At 43.3% G+C, this 21,384-nt stretch overlaps 1 long non-coding RNA gene across 1 annotated transcript; it reads left to right on the forward strand.

Moving 5' to 3' along the window:
• Nucleotides 1-1,728: 1,728 nt before the first annotated feature.
• LOC308355095 lies at nt 1,729-19,623 on the forward strand. Its single transcript, XR_013967926.1, has 3 exons — nt 1,729-2,065; nt 8,035-8,178; nt 19,167-19,623. It is a non-coding gene; the product is annotated as an uncharacterized lncRNA (long non-coding RNA).
• The last annotated feature ends 1,761 nt before the right edge of the window (nt 19,624-21,384 follow it).

Here is a 21,384-nt window from a genome sequence, read left to right on the forward strand (position 1 = left end):
GTCAAAACTAAGAAATTCACACTGGAAGTGTCTGGGTGGCTCAGTCAGTTAAGTGTCTGCCTTGGGCTCAGATTATGATCCCAGGGTCCTGGGAGAAAGTCTTGCACTGGGCTGTTGAGTGGGGAGTCTATTTCTCTCTCTCCCTTTACCCCACCCCTATGCTCATGTGCTCTCTCTTTCTCAAATAAATAAAATGTAAAAAAAAAAAAAAAAAAAAAAGGAGAGAGATTCATATTGGTAGAATACTCTTAAACTATAGACTTCAATTTGATTTTACCACTAATGTCCTTCTACTTTTCTGGAACCCAACCCACAAGCCAAATTGCATTTATAATGCAAGCTTTTTATATACCAAGATCTTGCCCCATTTTACCATTCACATTAATGTTTTTATTTCTTGGTACAGACTGTAAGGTTTTATTTTTGTGTGTATGCTTACTTATAATTCTGAAATTCGTGTTTATTCATACTGGTGGTGCCCACCAAAGACTACCGGACATAGTTGTGGTCAAACAATGAAGGGTTATTAGCCGCTGTAGTGAGGGAAGACCTCACCCCATGGGGAGTCTCAAGATGGGGGTGTTAAAGAGGGTTCATTATAGTATATGGGCTTCTGTTAGGTGATTTGGGGGAAGGTCCAAGGAAACAGGTTTTGTTCTGGTGCAATCAGAAAGCAAGGGCAATTCAGGGACTAGCTTAATTTCTATTAGAAAGCAGGAGGAATGGAGCAGGGCTAGAGTTGTCATTAAAGCAGTAGTCACTCACGTTAGCTGGGGATAGGATGTTTGGTCATCTCTGTGCTTGCACAGTGTCTGTTTTTATCTGTTCAGGCACAATTAAAGTGGTCTTATTTTCTTCTACTCTGTCAGAGAGAGAACTCATTCTAACGTTAATATTCCACGACATTGCTTACGTTCATCAGGGCATTCAGGCCAGCTCCCAGACGTGGCTCTCAGAGCTGCTTTTCTTAGCGCGGCACCTGATCATAATTAAGACAGAAAGCAACAGAAGACTGCTTAGCAGCTTTTGCTACAGAAATGGCAACTCTGGTCCGGGATACTGCTAATTCCAGCTGTGTACATGTGCTTAACGAGCAACTCCCCATCAAGGGCTGACAAGTTCAGTCTGTCTCGTTTAGAGCAAAAACACGGGTGGCCTGGATGAAGTAAGAACTCAAATGACATCGAACTGGAGCGTTTCTCCAGCAACGAACATTCCCGCCCGCACCCCCCCCCCCCCCGCCCTCTTGTCTCTGAGAACCAGGCCAGAGGGCCAAGCCCTGCCCTCCAGGGGAACCGGGTGCCAGGAGAAGCGAACCGATAGTGCGGAGTAGCGACCCAAGAGCCGGGAGCACAGCCCGCGCCCGCTCCTCAAACTCCGCCCTTGGAGCCGCCTTTATGTTTCCGCTCTTCTCGGTTCCTTCTTTCTCCCCCGGCAGGAAATGGCTCCCATTTTCTCCTCTCACGGTGGTCTTCGACCCAGGCGTGTTTGGGGCTCACTGTTTGGGGTGTTTTTCAGTCTGTACTTTCGGGGGCTCAGGAGCGCTCTGCCGGCCGCTGCCCTCCGGCCCCCCTCCGCAGGCCCCGGCTCCCGCACACGCTTGGCAGGCCGATCTCCGCTCCGGGCCGGGCGCGTCACAATGGCGCCCTTGCGGCCTAGCCACCCGAGCCAGCCCCCGCGGTCCCGCCCCGCCGCGCTCCACTTCCAGCCCCATCTTCCCGGAGAGGTGGGGTTCTGCGGGGAAACAGGCCGGCGGCGGCGCGGACTCCCAATCTGGGGCTCCTGGGTGCTGGGTACAGGGCCGAGCGGGGACCCAGCAAGCCCAACACCGCGTGCGCCCGTGGGGCGGGAGTTGTGCACACTGGCCTGCGGTGCGCTACACCCAGCCCCGCGGAGGCCCCGCCCAGGGCGCGCAGCCAGGGGTTTCCATGGTGATGGCAAACAAGCCTCAACTGCCTCAGCTACAACTGCCAAGTTCCCCGCGTTCCACCCTCCTTTAGGTGCTCAGAGGGACGATCGAGGTGCCGGATGTGAAGAGCGGGAGCGTGGAGACTCGGATCTCGAGGTGAGGGGCGGGACCGGCAGCGGGTCCGAGGCTGAGGGCCGCACTACTGGGACCGACCGAGAACTGGGCCCTTGGGTGTGGGGACAGTGGGACTGAGATTTGGACTGTTATGGGGGCGGGGGGAGGATTCATTATAGAGGGAGCCAAGATTCTTGGCTCCAGTGGGGGAATCGCTAGTGCATCTGGGGAGATGGAGATAAGGGGATCTAGGCTTTCTTAGGCCAGGGATGGCGGGGGAGTCCTAGACCCGCAGGTCTGAGACGTCTGCACCAGCCTGCAGGGACACCTTTAAGGGTAGTGAGACGTGGAGGGGTGGGGTGGGGTGGGGAAGCTTTTAATTAAAGGCAGTACATTCACATATTTCAAGAGTGACAAACTTGCACAAGGCTTTATTACTCAAAAACTTTCTTCTCTCTATTGCCCCATTTCCTGCCTCCCTGAGGAAATAATTTCAAACCTTTAAACGTGTCTTTTCCAGAAATTTTACTTCTTCCTTTTATCTGCATCTCTTCTCTGTGCTCTTCTTTTATTTGGTTCACTAAATTTGAACACTTCAGTCTGAAATATTTCCTCATTGATTTCCTTTGTCTCTTGGTCACACTTTGCTGCTGCCTGTGTGTAGTCAGCCGTTTGTTTTTCTTTACCTTTTCCTAGTCATACCCTTGACCACTTTTTGCACTGGTTCCTTTTTGACAGCTCATCTTGGAATGAGCCTAAATTCAGAGGGGTGGGAATGGGTCCAGAGCTTTGTCTCAGGCTCTCAGATACTTTCTGTATGATCAAGATTTTCATGTGTCGTGGTTTTTTCATTTTAAAAATAAGAAATATGACATATAAGGGATATATTGTAAAACATGTCTTGAAGGTGATAAGAATACTACTTAACCTAAAATCTGTGTATGTACCACTAATCTTAATAGAACTCTACCCTGATTTATAACCTTTGGTATAGTATCAATTATTAACCACCCCCCATTACTGTTTTGAATTTTATACTTTTAAATTACTTGTTTTTCATTAGAGTTTAACTAAAATTGTTTTTATTCCTCCCCCCCAAAATGTATTGAATAGTTTTGATGTAGGAAAGATGTTAGGGTTCAAAGCCGAGAGCCAAGAAAGAATTCTTGAGATGTCTTTGGTGCAAAAAGATGATTTTTTTAAAGCAGGGGGACAGGACCTGTGGGCAGAAAGAGCTACCATGGGGTCATGAGGAGTGGCCCATTGTATACTTTCAAGTTGGAAGGGGTTAGGAATAGTGTAAGTCTCTAAGGAATTTTGGAAGCAAGGTTTCCAGAACCTTAAGGGGGGCTGCTATTGTTAGGAAAAAGTCATTTATTACCATCTAATAAAACCTTAGTCATGAGACCCTTCACATGTATGTTGGTGAGCCATATGCTTGGGGGATGATTACCAACACGTATACTGGGGGATTGAGGGGGTTAGAGATAAGGGAAGTTTCTGAAGGAATTTTTATGTGTTAAAGTAGACTTATAGGATTTTGGGGGGAAGGAGTGTCAGGCCAGGATTGACTTTTGACCTTAGCAAAATATTAACATCAAGGCAGTTGAGTCCCTAGAGGACTGTCACTCTGCCTGTTTCAAGGACTTGTCAAGGGTCTGTAGGCAGTAAGAAAATTTAATAATTTTTCTTCTGCCTTTGTTTACCACATCAGTTTTGCATGTCTTTGGATTCTATATACTAATTATTTTCATACTGTTTTCCTCAGTGCCTTTCTTTTGTTAATTATCCTTGTCTGTTGTCTTAACAGGATTATTCTAAGACCAAGTATATAGCTGTAATATTTTTTGCTGCTTTATAATATTCCATTTAATAAGCAGGCAACAACTTATTTCTCCACTATTCTGTTAAAGGACATATAGGTTGTTTCCAGTTTGGGATATTATAAACAGTGGTGTTTTGAACCAGCACATGTCTTCTGGGGGCACCCGTGATGTGGGAAACAAAGGCAGAAGGAAATGTAGATAAAATTAAATGTCCATATAACCTGCAGCCCATTGACAAATACTTGAGGCAAGCAGAATATAATCATCCTCCCAGAAGCTCCTGTCTCCTAACTATCTTAATGTTAATGACTTGCTAAACGGAAATATAATCTCCGTTTGACAATAGCGAGGTCTCTGATATCCTGTGTCTTCTTTAGCTTATGAAGATCTTTTTGAAACTTCTCTTATCTCATGAATTCTTTCTTGGTTGTCAGCTCCCAACCTCACCCCACCAAACCTCACCTATATTCCAAAACTATGCCACATGTGCCAGACTTACTTTAGACTATCCCTACTGCAGAATTCCTGGATTCTAGGATTTGCCCACATTTAACTTCCTCACATAAAGATTCTTTGTAAAACAGTTTTACCAGTTTACCTCCTTTAAGCCAGTGGGACTGCTAGATTATAGAGTGAGTAAATATTTAACTTTGTAAACAATTACCAAACTTTTCCAGAGTTTTTGTACTGTTTTCCCATTAGCAATGCACAAGAGTTGCAGTTCGACATGTTTGCTAGTACTTGATATTGTCAGTTTTAAAAACTTAAAATATTTATTTTAGCCATTCTAATGGAGCATATGGCCATATTTTATTATGGCTTTATTTATTTTTTTAAAAGATTTTTAAAATTTATTTATTTATTTATTTGACAGAGAGAGAGAGAGAGATCACAAGTAGGCAGAGAGGCAGGCAGAGAGAGAGGGGGAAGCAGGCTCCCCGCTGAGCAGAGAGCCCGATGAGGTGCTCGATGTGGGGCTCGATCCCAGGACCCTGAGATCATCCCAAGCCAAGGCAGAGGCTTAACCCACTGAACCACCCAGGTGCCCCTGAATGTTAGATCTTCTGTTATAGTCCCAGAGGTTCCTGAGGTTTGGTTCTGTTTTTCTGCTGCTCTATTTTGTCTGTCATTCAGATTGAGTACTTTCCATTATTTGTATTCAAGTTCACTGATACCCTGCTACTCCCCCTCACCCTTCTTCATTCTGCTTTTGGGCCCATCTAATGAGTTTTTTAGTTTGTAATTATATTTCTCAGTTCTAGAACTTCTGTTCGGTTCTTTAAATCTTCTGTTTCTTTGCTGAATTGTACTTTTTCAGTTGTTTCAAACATGTTCGTAATTGCTCACTGAAACATTTTTGTGATAGTTGCTTTAAAAAATCCTTGTTAGATATTGCAGATATTAGTGTTGATAATGGTTTTCTTTTCTCATTCAAGTGGCATTTTCATGGCTCTTGGTATGACATTTCTTTAAAATTGGATCCTGGACATTGTGAGCAATTTTTTGAGGCTCTGACTCTTATTAAATCTTCTGTGTTGTTGTTGTTTTTAAGATTTATTTATTTTTATTTTTTGTTTTATTATTTTAATTATTTATTATTTATTATTATTTTATTATTTTATTTTTATTTTATTTTACTTGAGAGAGAAAGAGTGAGAGTGAGCGTATGAGCAGGGTAATGGGGTAGAGGGAGAAGCAGGCTCCCCACTGAGCAGGGAGCCCAATGTGGGATTCCATCCCAGGACTCTAAGATCATGACCTGAGCTGAAGGCAGATGCTTAATGACTGAGCCACCCAGGTGTCCAGATTTACTTATTTTAGAGAATGATAGCGAGCAGGGACGAGGGGTAGAGAGAGAGGGAGGGAGAATCTTCAAGTAGATTCCCCGCTGAGCAGAAAGCATGTTGCCTGGCTTGATGCCAGGACCCTGAGATCATGGCTGATCCAAAATCAAGAGCCCTACTACGCTCAACTGAATGAGCCACCCAGGCATCCCCTAAATCTTCTGTTTTTAGGAGTTCTTCTCTGACACCACACTGGCAAGAGAAAGAAAGGTGCTATCTCATTGCTGCCCAATAAGGTAGAAATCCAAGTTCTCTACTTGGCCTCTGTTGACAGTCTGGAGATTGGGAATGGAAGGGATGTTTTATTCTACTGGACTGTAGTGGCTGTCAGGTTCCCCACTGAACCTTCAACGATAGTACCTTCATAGGAGGGTGCACTGTGCTATGTTAAAGCCTAGAAGAGGATGTAAGTCTAGGCTTCCTATTAAGACTTTGCTGATACGGGTAGGGGTGGTGTCACACTTTTTGTTTATGGAGTTTGGCTGGAGCAAGGTGTTTATTATCTCAAAATTTTCTGTCTTGTAAGGCTGCCCCTTTCCTGTCCTTTTGCTGGAAAAAGCACGCTATTCTTAGGCTTTTAAAAATCTGCATCCAGGGGTGCCTGGGTGACTCAGACGGTAAGCGTCTGCTTTCAGCTTGGGTCATGATGCCAGAGTCCTGGGATCAAGCCCCACATTGAGCTCCCTGCTCGGTGGGGATCCTGCTTCTCCCTCTCCCACTCCCCCTGCTTGTGTTCCCTCCCTCACTGTCTCTTTCCATGAATCAATAAATAAAATCTTTGGAAAAAAAATCTGCATTCATTGACATTTTCAGATTGCTGGCTTTTTTTTTTTTCAAGGTTTTTTTTTTTTTTTAAGATTTTATTTATTTATTTGAGAGAGTAAGAATGAGAGAGAAAGAAGCAGCAGGAGGGAGGGAGAAGCAGGCTCCTCGCTGAGCAGGGAGCCTGATGTGGGGCTCTATCCCAGGACTCCAGGATCGTGACCTGAGCCAAAGGGAGACGCTTAACCAACTAAGCCACCCAGGTACCCCATATTGCTGGCTTTTCTAACACATAGTTGATATATACGAGGGAAAAAGAAAACCCAGGGACCCCAACATCATGTCATTTCTTGGGTCCCAAAATCCCTTCTTGATCTGCCATTTTCTCTCTACCTTTTAGTCTTATTTATTTATATAATGTTCAGGATGTTTAGTTGTACTTAGTGGGGGAATATGAAGTGTAGCTACTCTATCTTGTCCTGCACTGAATGTTTTGCCTTTATTTTTGAAAGATATTTTTAGTATCTCTGCATATAAAGTTTTATCTTTTAATACTTTAAAGCCATCATTCTACTGTCCTGTTTTTTACATTGTTTCCATTTTTTAATGTAAGAATTAACAAAACTGTTTTGCACAAAAGATATTCTTTTACAGGTGACTTAGTCTCTCATATTTCTTTGAATATATTAGACACACATCTTTCAGAATCTCATGTTTGGTGTATTGGCTTATTTTCCTTCAGTATTAGTTTTTGTCCTTCCGGTTGCATAATACTCTTTGGGGTGTTGGTGTTTCTCAGATGTCATGTGAGAGTCCTGCTGGTGTGACTCCAAATACTATTGACTTCTACCCTTTACTGGCAACAGGATGGAGCGTTGTGTGGTCTGGGTGCGGGAGACAGTAGTGAGGTGGCATTCCTAAGGTATCTTAGTTGCTGCTAGACACCAAGGGCACTTCTCTGAGTCTCTGGTCGTATTAACTGTGTCCGCCTGGGAGTGGACCCACAGCTGCTTTCCAGCCGTCTGGGCTGGAGGAGGAGGGAGCCCTAGCCCTCAGACTGTCTCTGGTGCTTCTTGCCTCTTTCCATGCTGTCATCTTCTGCTATTCTTAGGCTTTTAAAAATCTGCATCCAGGGACGCAAGGGTCCTGAACTGTGGATCCAACTCTGTGGTCATCCCATCTTTAAATCCCTTAAAATTTCATGTCCACTGAGGGTGGACGCTTCTCATTTTCCAGCAATAATAGCCACTTATGTTTTTAAAATACCTTTTGTCATTTTTATAGTTTTTAGTCCAAAGGCCTACTGAAGTATGTGCTCTGAGTGTCATTTTGATTCCATTCAATTATAGACTCTCTGTAATATCAGATAGTGCTTGTAGGTGGGGTGGGCGTATCTGTACAAGCTTTGGAATCAAGAGTCTTGGGATTAAATCTCAGCACTGAAACCTATTTGATATTCTTAAGGCCGTTTATATTTCACTTTACCTTCCTCATCTATAAAATGGGGAAAATAATGTTTATTATGTATTCTTGTTACATATATTAAATGAAAAATTATTCATTTTTACTTTGTTTTCAGCCACAAAAGATTGCACCCAAACTAGTTTGATGCTCTCCTGTCCAGTGTCCCTTCACTGATGCTTGGTCCTGAAGGCATTGGAGGCCCAGCTCACCTTGGTGCTGTCTGCTGAATTTGTGCAGAATTTCCAACATTGAAGATGGGGTATCAAGTGTTCATTTCCTTTTTTGTTTAACTCTAAACAGAAGATATATCAAATGACCTTAAAAAAAGTGGGGGGAGAGAAACTGTGGAACACAGATATATTAAATTATTCAAGTCCCACAGAATCGAAGCAGCTCAGGGTTGAAGGGCAGTGGCATATATAATATTAGTCAAACAGCTCAAGCTGATATAGCTTGTTTTATAGGAAAACTCCACTGGCTACAATCTAATCTTATACAGGGAGCCCAGGAAAAATGTGCAGCTTGTTATTACAGAAGTGGAAGCTGTGTAACCGATTTGTACCATGAAATTGTGAAATCGGTATTTTTAAAAAATTTCCTTTTCAGTATTTTGTAATGCCTCAAAATGTCTCTTGCATTTTGAGCTTGATTCAGTTTATATTGTAGTAGTGTACCTCAGCAATTAAATGTGCATATTGAAATGATTTCAGTTATGTGAAATAAAAAAATAAATTAAATAAAAAATAAATCAAATAAATAATATAAATAAAATAATATAAATAAATAATAAAAAATAAAAATAAAATATCTAAAAATACCATGTTGCTTAAACACATTTGAAAAATTCAATTAAAGATATTAGATTCATCATTTTTAAAAATTTTGATTTCTCGGGGCACCAGGGTGGCTCAGTGGGTTAAAGCGTCTGCCTTTGGCTCAGGTCATGATCCTAGGATCATCAGATCGAGTCCCACATCGGGTTCTCTGCTTTAGCGGGGAGCCCCGCCCCCCCGCCAGCCGCCTGCCTCTCTGCCTGCTTGTGCTCTCTGTCAAATAAATAAATAAAATCTTAAAAAAAATTTTTTAAATAGTTTCTTTTATCCTAATCTTTTTTTTTTAAGATTTTATTTATTTTAGAGAGAGAGAGCACACATGAACAGGGGGAGGAGCAGAGGCAGATGGAGAGGGAGAGAATCTTCACACTGAGTGCAGAGCCTGATGCAGGGCTCCATTCCATGACCCTGACATCATAACCCAAATGGAAACCAAGAGTCCAACGCTCAACCAACTGAGCCACCCAGGAGCCCCTTTGCATCCTAATCTTTTTGGTTTTTCTTTTTTAAGTTTTATTTTTATTTAAGTAATCTCTGCACCCAATGTGGGGCTCAAACTCACAACCCCAAAATCAAGAATTACATTTTGTTTTTCAAAGATTTTATTTATTTATTTGACAGATAGAGATCACAAGTAGGCAGAGAGGCAGGCAGAGAGAGAGGAGGAAGCAGGCTCCCTATGGAGCAGAGAACCCGATTTGGGGCTCTATCCCAGGACCCTGGAATCATGACCCGAGCCGAAGGCAGAGGCTTTAACCCACTGAGCCACCCAGGTGCCCCACTTTTTTTTTTTTTTTAAAGATTTTATTTATTTATTTGGCAGAGAGAGGTCACAAGTAGGCAGAGGCAGGCAGAGAGAGAGAGAGAGGAGGAAGCAGGCGCCCCACCGAGCAGAGAGCCCGATGCGGGGCTCAATCCCAGGACCCCAGGATCACAACCTGAGCCAAAGGCAGAGACCCCAACTCACTGAGCCACCCAGGCGCCCCCATTTTTTTTTTTTTTTTTAAAGAATCACATGCTTTTATGACTGAGCCAGCCAGGTGCTCCTCTAATCTGTTTTTCTTTATTTATAATCCTTAAGGTAAGTTAAGATTTTACGACATTCAGTTTATAAATTGAAACATGATACTGTAGGTTTTTGGTCTTTGTGATTATATGAAATTGTGAAGCCTCAATTTAAAGCTTTCTTTTTAACGTTAGTTCATTTTATTTTATTTTATCTCATTTATTATAAAGATTTTATTTATTTATGAGAGAGAGATTGAGAACGAGCTGGGTGGGTGGGCAGAGGGAGAGGAAGAAGTAGGCTTCCCACCAAGCAGGGAACCCCAAGCGGAGCTCTTTCCCAGGACCCCCCAGCATCATGACCTGAGCCAGAGGCAAACACTTAACCCACTAAGCCATGCAGGTGCCCCCTGTTCGTTCATTTTAAGTGTTTTGTTAAAGTGAAACATTTAACTAAAATTGCTATTACCAAGTTAAAGTATATTTCAAAGAAAGATTCATAGGACTCAGGCTATAGTTATCCTTGTGGCTAAGATTTATTACATTATAAGGACCCAAAGCAGACTCAACCAGAGGGAAAAAGGCTCATGGGGTAATATCTAAAAGAAACCAGACCTGAGCTTCGCAGACTCCCCTTACAGGAGTCACACTGGATGCCCTGAATTCCCCCAGTAACAAGTCGCAACAACTTTTGTGAAGCGCTGTCTATGAGGGAAGCTCAAATTTGCTGAAATTCTAGATGCTCCAAAGGAAAGCGGGTGTCCGGCATACATTTTGTTTGTCAGTTTAAGTGCCGTGGGCCACTCTTACCATTTAGGGAAAGTTTTATATGAGTGTAGGCAACTGTTTACCAGGCCAGTTCTCAGATGCCAGCCAGGGACCAGCCTTGCAAGCAGGCCTTGATAAGGTTAGCAGGTTCAGGCCTGCTGTGTTAAATTATTTTTGACATGAAATAGAAATAGTATAAACAAACCAATTAAACAACTGAAATTATCAGAATGGATTTAAAAAAGACTCATTGTGTATAAAAAAGTCTAGGTAGTTTTTTTTTTTAAAGATTTTATTCATTTGGTTACCAGATTTAATTTGATGGAGTTCTCTTCATGTTAAATCATTAGTAAAATGTTGCATTGGGCTATCAAAAATCTTTAGTTCTGTTACAAGAGTGTATTATCTCCCTGCTCCTGTTCTAAAATCATGTTCAGAGTCTTATGGTGTATTTTCTATATTCCAGTCACAAGAACCCTCTTTGGTTATTAATAAAATCCAGGGAGGTGCTTTAGCAGCTCAGGTGCTCCTGTGAGAGGTCTGCCTCCCGCCATGATTGTGATCTGTGGCCGTGATACTACTTTTTTCTTAAGGCTGCTATACAAATTGCCACAAATGTGGTAGCTTTAAACAGAAATTCTCTCACAGGTCTAGAGGCCGGAAGGTGTTGGTAAAATTGGCTCTATCTGGCATTTCTGAGAGGGGCTCCATTCCAGTCCCCTCTCCTAGCTTTTCATGGCTTCAGGCAGTCCTTGGTGTTCCTCGGTTGGGGGCTGCCCTACCATTTTTGCTACCATCTTCGCATGGCTTTTTCTTCTATGTTATCTCAGTACAGCTCCTTTTCTGTGTCTTATAAGGACACCTGTCATTGGATTTAGGGCCCATCCTAATCCAGGATGATCTCATCTTGAGATTCTTTAATTATACCTGCAAAGAACCTTATTCCAAATAAGGTCACCTTCACAGGTTCCAGGGATTAGGACTTGGACATAATCCTCTTGGGAGGCCGCAGTTAAACTCACTACAGTACTAGTTTGTTTACTAAATGTAACAACTTGCCGGAGCCCCTGTTTTGGTCAGGAATGGTGCCAGGCCCTGGAAATATAAAGATGCCTAAGAGTGATATCCTTTTTAACATCACAGAGCCTAATTCCAAAAAAAAAGATATAAAACCCATCACACACATAATGAAATCTAAGTATAATGAAGAGATAAATACAAATCTTGTGGAAACACGAATTGGGATACTCACAAAGGAATTCCTTTAAAAGAATGTTTGCCTAAAACTGCCCTGTCTGATACGAAGCCACATGTGGCTGTTGAGCACTTGAAATGTGGCTATTGTGACTAAAGAACTGAATTTTTCCCAATGCCTGGGAGGCTCAGTCGTTAAGTATCTGCCTTTGTCTCAGATCAGGATCCCAAGGTCCTGGATCAGGGCCCTCTTCTGCCTCCCTACTCGGGAGGCCGGCTTCTCCCTTTCCCACTTCCCCTGCTCAGTGTTTCTCTCTGTCAATAAATAAATAAAATCTTAAAAAAAACAAACAAACTGAATTTTTCCTTTTAATTTTCTAAAGATTTATTTTTTTTATTTTTATTTTGAAAGAGAGAGTGAGCATGCTCGGGGGAGGGGCAGAGGGAGAGAATCTTTCAAGCAGACTTTGCAGAGCGTGGAGCCCAAGGATATGGGGCTTGATCCCACCACCCATGAGATCATGACCTGAGCCGAAACCAAGAGTCGAGGGCTTAACCAACTGAGCCACCAGGTATCCCTCCTTTTAATTTTAATGTAAGTTTGTATTAAATATAGATATTTGGGGCAAAAATACAGATATTTAATTTAGTTACTGGTATTACTGGAAAACTTTTAAGTGTGCCTGGAATGATTTGGCATATAAATATTTTTTCAGTAGTAAATTTTAGGGGCTTCTGTGTGGCTCAGTTGGTTGGGCATCTGCCTTCGGCTCAGGTTGTGATCCCAGGGTTCTGGGATTGGATCCCGCATCAGTCTCCATGCTCAGCAGGGAGCCTGCTCCTCCCTCACACTCTGCCTGCTTGTGCTCTCATTCTGTCAAATAAATAAAATCTTTTTAAAAAATAGTAAATTTTATAAAATCTAAATATAGATAAAATATTTCTTTTTATTTTGTTTTATTTATTTGCCAGAGAGAGACAGGGAGAGATCGAATACAAGCTGGGTAATGGGAGAGAGAAGCAGGCTTCTCGCTGAGGAGGCAGCCTGATGCGGGCTTTGATCCCAGAACCCTGGGATCATGACCTGAGCCAAAGGCAGAGGCTCAACGACTGAGCCACCCAGGCACCCCAGATAAAATATTTCTGATGAAAATTTAGCAATTGAATTGAGATGCTCTTAAGTGTGAAACACACAGCAGATATTGAAGACTTAGTACAAAAAAAAAAAGCTTCATTGTATTGTCTCCATTTCCTAATCTGGAAATTGATTGACAACACCTTCACTGTGCTGATCATATTAGCAATCTATTCAGAAGAGCACTGTCAATTTCAAATTTTACATCGTTTTATTATTGGAGAGTTTACAATGCCTACTAATTAGTGGTAGGGTGAAAGAGGAGTGGAGTATTAGAAAAGTGTTCCTGCATCTCAAGTAAAAACTGTACTGGTTCTCAGAGGAGAAGGACAGTAGCATGCTAAGAATAAGGGACTTGTAAAATCCAAAGTGATGAAAGTGTGTGAAATAAATATCAGAGGCATAAAACTCTTTGTAATAAAAAATGTAAAGTACCTTGATAATTTTTGTATTAATTACATGTGGAAATAATATTTTGAATATTTAAAAAAATAAAATGTTACTGAAGTTAATTTCACCTGTTTCTTGTTTTAAATAAAATTTAAAATTACATATATGATTCTCATTATATATTTTTTGTATTTCTTTTTTTTTAATTAAAAACATTTGTAAATTTTATTTTTTTTTATTTTTTTATTTATTTATTTTTTTAAAGATTTTATTTATTTATTTGACAGAGATCACAAGTAGGCAGAGAGGCAGGCAGAGAGAGAGAGAGGGGAGCAGGTTCCCCGCTGAGCAGAGAGCCCGATGCGGGACTCGATCCCAGGATCCTGGGATCATGACCTGAGCCGAAGGCAGCGGCTTAACCCACTGAGCCACCCAGGCGCCCACATTTGTAAATTTTAGACAAAAAGAGAGTATGTGACCAGCAGGGAGGAGCAGAGGGGAAGGGAGAAGAAGGGGGAAAGAACCTCAAGCAGACTCTGAGCTAAGGGCAGACCCCAGTGCTCGACTCCATCCCGCAGCCCTGTGAGCGTGACCTGACTCTGAGATCATGACCTGAGCCAAAACCGAGTCAGATATGAAACCAAGAGTCAGATGCTCAACCAACTGAGCCACCTGGGCACCCCATCTCATTATATTTCTATTGAACTACAGCACTGCCAGGTCTAAAATGGTGAAAGGGAATGAGATTAGGGAAGAAAGAGTATTTCACAGAAGAGAAAGAGGTATTCTGGGTCATGATAATTAGTTACTGAATGAATGTATGGATTTAGTTTTATCCCAATGCCCTATTCTTGCTAGATCCCCCTCCTTCACTTTTTAAAAAAATAACCAGGAATGTGAAAGGGTAAGAAGAAAGAGCATTTGCACACAGTCTCAATGTTAATCTCCACCTTTGCGCATGGGGAGCAGTCAGAACAATAGTAGTCCACCTTTATCTCCAAAGGAATTTACTGAATCTGGGACATTCTTAATGCACTCTGAGTGAAGTATCTGGAAAAGAAAAATCTTGATAATATCTCTGGAAATTTTTGAAACCAGAGATCCCTGTCAGATTAAAAAATCTTTAAATATTATAGTCTCTTAAATTTTTTTGCCTTTTTTTTTTAAAGATTTTATTTATTTATTTGACAGAGATCACAAGAAGGCAGAGAGGCAGGCAGAGAGTGAGGGGGAAGCAGGCTTCCTGCTGAACAGAGAGCCCGATGCAGGGCTCAATTCCAGGACCCTGAGATCACACCTGAGCCAAAGGCAGAGGCTTAACCTACTGAGTCACCCAGGCACCCCCCCTTTTTTACCTTTTTTAAAAGGGATTTTACTTTATTATTATTATTATTATTTTAAAGATTTTACTTATTTATTTGACAGACAGAGATCACAAGTAGGCAGAGAGGCAGGCAGAGAGAGAGGAGGAAGCAGGCTCCCTGCCAAGCAGAGAGCCCGATGTGGGACTCGATCCCAGGACCCTGGTACCATGAACTGAGCCGAAGGCAGAGGCTTTAACCCACTGAGCCACCCAGGCGCCCCTTTATTATTTTTTAAGTAGGTCTCACACCCAGTGTGGGGCTTGAACTCTGGACCATGAGATCAGGAGCCTCACACTCTACCAACTGAGCCAGCCAGGTGCTGATATACACAGCAAAATTTATCTTTTTTATTTTTGTTTTTAAAGATTTTATTTATTTGACAGAGAGAGCACAAGTAGGCAGAGTGGCAGGCAGAGGGAGAGGGAGAAGCAGGCTCTTGACCGAGCAGGGAGCCCGATGCGGGGTTCCATCGTAGGACCTGGGGATCATGACCTGAGCTGAAGGCAGCCTCTTAACCGACTGAGCCACCCAGGTGCCCCACAAAATTTATCATCTTAACCATTTCTTTAAAATATATTTAGAGAGTGCGAGCAGGGAGAGAGAGAATCTCAAGCTGACTCTGAGGTAGGGCCCTATCTCAAAACCCTGAGATCAGGACCCAAGCTGGAATCAAGAGTTGAACACTTACCCAATGGAGTCCCCCAGGCACCCCTGAACCATTTTTTAAGCTACAAAGAGAAAACCAGAATACAAGGGAAGAGTTGAAAAATGAAAGAAAAATGCAGAAGAACATCCAGAAGAGAAATAAGAGAAATACGGTTGGGTGTGAAGAACTTCACGCACACACACACACACACACACACACACACACAGAGCCCTGTTTGCATTCTACGGAGGACATCACACTGTCCTACCTTCTGGGAATCTGTCACTCTCAGTGATCCTGCCCCCAGATTCACCTCTTTGTATAGTCCCCTCCCACATTGTGTGAGGGTTGCCTGTGCCATCAATAGAATGCAGCAGAAGTGGCATGTCACTTCTGGGGCAAGGTTCTAAAGGACACTGTGTCTTCTGTCTTTCGTTCTCTCCCCGCCCCCCTCAGATTGGTTGTCCTGAGGGAAGCCAGTTGCCATGTTGAGACGCTCCCAAGGCCAGGAAGTGAGGCGCCTGCCAATAGCCATGTGGTGTGTCATCCTGGAAGCAGATCCTTCAGCTCTGGCCAAGCCTTTAGGTGGCTGCAGCCTGGCTGAGAGCTGTGGTGCCACCTCGAGAGAAAGCCTGAGACAGAACTATACAGATGAGCTACTCCTGACTCTCAGAAGTGGTGTGAGATAATAAACATTTGTTAATTTAAGCCACCAGATTACGGGTTTTTGTTATGTAACAAATAACTAATAACAAATAACTAGTAAAACAAATAACAAACGCCTGCAAATCTGACTCTAGCAATTTCCCCCTTTTTTTAAAAGCTGTCCCTTTTTTTTTTTAAAGGATTATTTATTTGGTGTGTGAGAGAGAGCACAAGTAGGGACAGCGGCAGGCAGATGGAGAAGCAGGCTCTCCACTGAGCAAGGAGCCTGATGCGGGACTTAATCCCGGGACGCTGGGACCATGATCGAAGGCAGATGTTTAACCGACTGAGCCACCCAGGCGTCCCTATAGCAATTTCCTAAGAACTAAATTGCAAAGGGACACTTGACTCACTATTTTCGTATATGCACAAGCAGTTTGCTGGACATCCCCTGAAATTCTGGACATCAATATATCGAGTTGATAGAAGACTAACACAGTGACTTAGGGAAACAAAACAAAACAAAACAAAACAGAAAAACAGCATCACTTCCTTAGGACTTCATCCCTTTTGTCATTTCCTTCAGTTATGTCGAGTTCCCTTTCTGCAGGTTCCTTGGGCTGTAAACCTAGAGCCTCTTCAATTGGTGACAGTGTTGATACTCCCCTGGCCAGCTATTGCTTCTGGAGCTCTATATTCAACTTGAGTTTCACTTCCAGCATTGTAACTTTCGCTTTCTTTGTTGTAATCTTGTCTTCATTGGCTGATTCCCCCTTAGTTATCTAATTTTTTAAAAATGCCATTTGAGTTTGTATAATAGTCTGACTCCGTATTTAACCTTGGATTGATGACAGCTTCGAGCTCTACCCCTTTCTTCTCCCTCTGCCCTGTGTCACATCAAGCAGATGAGAAAGCCCATGTGCTCCCCTCTGACTCTGGAGGGAAGTTCAGGTCACACAAGCCCCAGCTCCAGCCACCCCTTAATCACAATAAAACCCTTAAGCCAGTCTTTTCCAAGCTCTCACAAGCCATTTTTGGATTGAATGGTAACTATCCTTATTCAATCCAGAAAGCCCCATTATATGAGTAATAAACCTTTTCATACCCTCTTTGTACATGTAGGGTGCCATCAGTTTTAACATCCAAACCTAACTTGGGATGGGGAATCCATCTCATTTCTTCAGGGTATCAAAGATAAACACAGCTGGACATTACTTAAGGTGGTGAAAATAGATTCTATCCAGTAACTACTGACAGTCGGGGGAAGAGTTGAGCTCCATTCCAATTTTGCAGAGGTGATAGGATGTTTTAAAAGGAGAATGTGGTGGGGAGCAAGGAGAGACTCAAATAGAGTCAGAAAAGTGAAATATTAAAAAGTAAAAATGCAGGGCGCCTGGGTGGCTCAGCCAGTCAAACATCCAACTCTTGGTTTTGGCTCAGGTCATGATTTCAGGATCCTGAGATCGAGCCCTGCCTGGGGCTCCACCTTGTGCCCGGAGCCTGCTTAAGATTCTCTCTCCCTCTGCTGCTCCCCCACTTGAGCCTGCTGTCTCTAAAAAAAAATAAAAAGGACAAATGCAATTAGGTCAGCTGCATCTGTAATTATTGAAATTAGAATTCTTTCCTCCCACAGAGACTGAAAGACAGAGGCCCTATCCTTCCTGAGGAATGCATTTCATTTCAAGGATCTGGCTTTCAGGTCCTTGACAGAGCTATGTCTGAGTTGTAGGAGATAGATATACATCTCAAAGGGACAGAGGAAGAAAACACAGTGAACACTCTAAGGGAAGTCAGCAGCCTCACCTCCCTGTTGGCTGGCACAAACAGTAAACTCTGGCAGAGCTGAGTTTTTTGGGATGACATTTTAATGGTGTGTGTGTGCGTCTATTTGTGTCTGTGTTTGTCTGACAGGCAAGGTGTGTGTGTTGGGGGGGGTAGGGTGGGCATGGGAGTGGTTGGGGTAATCGTAAGGACGCAGCCTTATGTTGGTAGAAGCCATGCTAGAATTTTTCTCTCAGCAGAGGTTTAGACAGAATCCTTATGTGCTCACAGTTCTGCAATTCTCAGGAACTAAAACAGTTTACCAATGGGAGACAAAGAGCCCACACAACTACAACTGTTGCTGTCCCTGTGTGAATTGAGGAACAGATTTGCAGTGACTGGTGACCAACAGACTTTGAAAGAAGAGATGGGACCTGTCACTGATCATGATGTGTAGCCATTATTAGTGTAGTGATTTGTAGACCAAAGAGCTAGCAGCTGTTTGTACTTTATGTGATTACTGACAGTTAATATAAAGTGGTAACTGAAGTTTGAATCATGTTGTTGAGGTCCTGGTTTTTTAAAACTAAACCATGGTGACAGAAATTCAGGCATATGTGAACCGTGCAGAGAGAACTGCCTGTTGAATACAGTGCTGTCACGTTTTATGGGAATTTAAATTGTGCAAATTTAAAATAATGTGAATAAATACTTGAAAAGTTGTATGTTATATGCAAAGTTTGAAATAATGCAATTCTCAATATTTTAAAAAATTGTTGGGAGTCATAGAATTTTAAAACTCTCTTAAACAGTAACTTGCGGTCAGTATTTGTTATTACTATACATAAATCCCCTTCACCTTAATCACACAAAATTCGACTATCATGTGTCAGTCTCCTATAAGTGCTGTTTGTGTGCTTTGAAACATTCCTTTTGTGAATGATCTGCAGACTTGTGCTGCCACTCTAATATTCAGTGTTGCTAAAATAAAAATCTTTTTTTTAAACCAACTAACCCAAATATTCACCTTGGAGTGGTATTCATACTTGTGCTGTAAAACATGCCTGAAAATTGATAACTTTGGAATGGAACTTTTATTTTTATTATTTTTAAAAGATTTTATTTATTTATTTGTCAGAGAGAAAGCTATAGCTAACACAAGCAGGGGAAGCAGCAGGCAGAGGGAGAACCAGGCTCTCGACTGAGCAAGGAGCCAGATGTGGGACTTGATCCCAGAAAATAGGAAGCAGAATTAAAACAAAATTTCTCTATCCTATTGGTAGATTTATGCTCTTTGAGAATGCACTTACTACACTTATTCCAGTGCGAAAATTAGTACTCCATTATCTAGAGAGTAAATCTTGCCTTGTTTTCACTTACACATTCCTTACATCACTACTATGTACTATCGTGTGGGTTTTATTGTTTTGGGGTTTGTTGAATCCTGGTTTTTATTTTACTTATTTATTTACTTATTTTTAAAGATTTTATTTATTTTTTGGACAGAGAGAGAAAGGCACACAAGCAGAGGGAGCAGCAGGCAGAAGGAGAGAGAGAAGCAGACTCCCACTGAGCAGGGAGCTCACCACGTGGGACCGGATCCCAGGACCTCAGGATCCCAGGACCCCAGGATCCCAGGATCATGACCTGAGCCAAAGGCAGCTGCTCAACTGACCGAGCCACTCAGGCCTCCCAGAATCCTGGTTTTTAAAAAAAAACTTCAAAAAACTTAACAAAATCTTTGTAATAGACATTTTGGAACAATTGGGGAAATGTGAATATGGAGTTGATACTAGAAGGTTTTTATGGAATTACTGTTCAATTTTATAGGTGTGATAATGTTATTGTGATCACGTAGGACTATGTCCTTAATCTCAGAAGATCAACGATGACATATTCAGAGCTGAAGTGTCATCATAAATGACTACACGTTTAGATAGATAAAATAAACCTGGCAAAATGTAACAGCTGTTGAGTCTAGGTGAGGTGTTTATGCCTGCTCATTGAATTCTTTCAAATTTTCTATTTGAAATTATCAGTAAGAGCTGGGACATATATTGACCGAGAAAATGTTTATATTCGTCACTGAAAACATTCTATAATAGTTATGCCCTTAAAATGCACTTGTATAATGTCAGAAGATTGTGCACAGTCATCCACGGGAGATCGGGCTGCGTGTGGTAGTCGTTTTCTTTTAGTTTGTGTGTATTTTTATTCATCTATAATTTTTATGCATTACAAGCAATTTTGAGAAGCTGGCACTATCATATTTTATCATCATTACGACTACTGCCAGCACCACCAGTTCTGTGGTAGGACAAGCTCTGCCGTCACGGGCTTGTTTTCTTTTTTAATGTTCGCACAGCCTGTATTTTCTCGAGTCTTCCGTCCGGGGCAGTCTGCGAAGCTGAAAGTCGTCCTCACGCCCCCTGGCGGTTCTCCCCGACGCAGCCCCGGCCCCATCGCCCTCTCCGGGGCGAGGCTCCTGCCGCGGGGCCTGACGGGAAACGCCCCTCCTGGTCCCCGGCCTGCGTTGCGCGGGAGCCCGGGGGCGAGCGTTTCGGCGCATGCGCCGCCCACGCAAGGCCCTGCCCTGGGCGAGGCGGGTGCTGTAGCCCCGTTGGGGCGCCGCCCGCGTTGAGAACGAGCTGCCCCTGCGGGAGGGCGGGCCCTAGGCCTCAGGTCCCAACGCGCAAGAGCTGCCCCGGCTGGCCGATCGCGGCGCGACCTTTGTTCGCCTATCCGGGCTTGGGGGTTCTCAGGCTTGACAGTGTAGGCGGCTCCTGTTCGGAGGCCGCCGCGCGCTCAGTGATTATTGCAAGGAGTCTCCATCGTTCTGCTCTAACACATTAGGAAACGGAGAGTCAAGACAGGCCAGCGAGCGCCTCCGACCGCGCAGGCGGCGGAGGCGGCGCTAGGAGGCGCATCCACAGCTGTCGCCTCTCTCAAAAACGGTTGTGCCTAAATCCGGCGTCGTAGCCCACCCAGCACTGAGCCAGGGGGCATCGTCGTTGAGTATAATGTGGAATCCGCTTTGTCGTGGGACACTTGTATTTCTGGGATTCTTGGTGTCTCGGTGGGCTTCTTGGGTCACACTTCATAATGGTGGTTACGGGCCTGGTCTGAACTGTCCAGCCTGTGTGTCCTCAGTGGCCCTGGTTTGGGTTTTTTGAAGGCCCAGCCCAAGATTCCGGGGCACAGGGAGTTCCAAGATTTAAGACCCTTATGGTAGGTTACAACTAAAATGGTTTTGGCCCTTCCTGTCCTGGTTCCTAGGAACAAAGCACCTCCTAAAGTAAAGCGGAATCCCACCTGGCAGATGGCCAGTCTGAATGGTGACCTCCCACCAGGGCTGCAGAGCAGAGGAGGAGGAGGCTGAGAATGAGCAGACGCTAGATTCGCGCGGCTAGTTGTAATAGGGGATCCTTGTGTTCTGCAAGCCACTCTTCAAACTGCTGACAGCCTGAGGTCGGAACCAGGTTTTGGGAGAGGCGAGCTGGGTGAGCTGGGGCTAAGGCAGGCCTGCCAAGGACAAGTCACTTCATTTGAGGGTCTGGGAGAGAATGGTCTGGGGGAAAGAAAGAACCATCTACCACCAGGAAAATTCTCTCTCAGACCTCCCTAACAGCCTTTGGCTTCTTTCAAAGCCTCCGCTGTTTTCAGATCCTGAGGGGGCGCTCATACAACGTGCAGCACTGAGACATGTGGTTGCTTCCGCCTTTCT

This window comes from Martes martes, assembly GCF_963455335.1.
Source record: "Martes martes genome assembly, chromosome: 14".
Classification (NCBI taxonomy): domain Eukaryota; kingdom Metazoa; phylum Chordata; class Mammalia; order Carnivora; family Mustelidae; genus Martes; species Martes martes.